Source organism: Mastomys coucha, unplaced genomic scaffold (genome assembly GCF_008632895.1).
Source record: "Mastomys coucha isolate ucsf_1 unplaced genomic scaffold, UCSF_Mcou_1 pScaffold21, whole genome shotgun sequence".
NCBI lineage: Eukaryota > Metazoa > Chordata > Mammalia > Rodentia > Muridae > Mastomys > Mastomys coucha.
This window is the reverse complement of record NW_022196904.1, coordinates 167319756-167321397: the sequence shown is the minus strand read 5'-3', so window position 1 is coordinate 167321397 and position 1642 is coordinate 167319756.

The following is a 1642-nucleotide window of genomic DNA, read 5'->3' as shown; positions in this document are numbered from 1 at the left end:
AAAAAAAAAAAAAAAAAAAAGAAGTGCATCCTGACAGGAGTCTGATAGCATGAGAGGCTTTGCCAGAGTCTGACAAACACAGAGGTGAGTGCTTGCAGCCAACCATTGGACTGAGCTCGGGGTTCCCAACGGAGGAGTAAGAGAGAGGACTTAAGGAGCTGAAGGGGTTAGCAACCCCATAGAAAGAACAACAATATCAACCAACCAATATCCCCCAGAGCTCCTAGGGACTAAACCACCAACCCAGGAGTACACATGGAGGGACCCATGGCTCCAGCCGCATATGTAGCAGAGGATGGCCTTGTTGGGCATCAATGGGAGAAGAGGTTCTTGGTCTTGTGAAAGTTGGGATGCCCTAGTGTAGGGGAATGTCCAGGCTGGGAGTGGGAGTGGTTGGGTGGGTGGGGGAATACCCTTATAGAAGCAGGGGGAGGAGGGGAGGATAGGGGGCTTCTCGGGGGAAACCAGGAAAGGGGATAACATTTGAAATGTAAATAAAGAAAATATCCAAAAAAAATCTGTCAAAAAATGAAATTAGACACGAATTCTTTCATAAAAACTTATATATCTGCTTCTTTTAAAATATGACTCTTTCATAGCTGAAATACATTCTTTGCAAACAAGAAAGATTAATTCAAGAAGAGTATCTATAATTATTCAGGATTGAAGACACTACCTATAAGAGAAGAAGGAATAATTAGGATCTTTCTTTGGAAAGCTGGAGAGTTGTTTAAAAGTCGTGATTTCCCTGGATCGGTATTTATTGAGCATCTGTAGAGTCTGATGTGTTATGTAAGGAGATACATGTCTGGCTCTCTGCTCTGATAAGAACTGGTGTGCAACTAGCAAGCCAGAATATGTAACTGTAATAAGAGAGATGAGAATTTAAGATCTAAATATAGATACAAAAAAAAAACAATATCAGAATTTGCCCCAAGGCAGTAGGAGACACAAAGTGGTGCGGGCATTTAGGGTTCTGCAGGGCTTTGATTTAGACCTGCAGCCCTGATCCTGGGGACTTAACCCAACCTTGGACTCTACCAGCTATGAGTGAGACCCAGAGCTTCATAGGTGCTTCCTCCTGGCTGGTAAGACAAGACAGCCATGTTAGCTAGTTTTCATTAACATGACACAAAACAGAATCACCTGAGAAGAGAAAACCTCAGTTATGGGAGTGTCTCCATCATGTTGACCTGCGACCATGTGTGGGGCATCTTCTTAGTTAATGATTGATATGGGAGGGACCAACCCATCATGGATGGTGCCACCCCTGGGCCTGAGTCCTGAGTTGTATAAGAAAGGTACCTGAGAAAGTTATGGAAGCCACCCAGCATGCAGCATTTCCCCATGGTCTCTGCTTCAGTTCCTCCTTTGAATTTCTGTCTTAGCCCTCCTTGATGATGCACTATAAACCACCAGTCAAATAAACACATTCTTTTCCCACAATGCTTTTGGTTGATGTTTTATCATAGTAGTAGAAAGTCAAGGAGTACAGTAGCTTGGGACAATTTTTTTTGCTTGTATTTCTTCCTATTAAGCTTTCCCTGATGTCTGACCTTTAGGCAGTTTGCAGGGCTATGTCTCAAACGTTGCTTTAGGGAATATTTTCTTGCCTCTTTTAAAGACGAAATATTTACTGAGA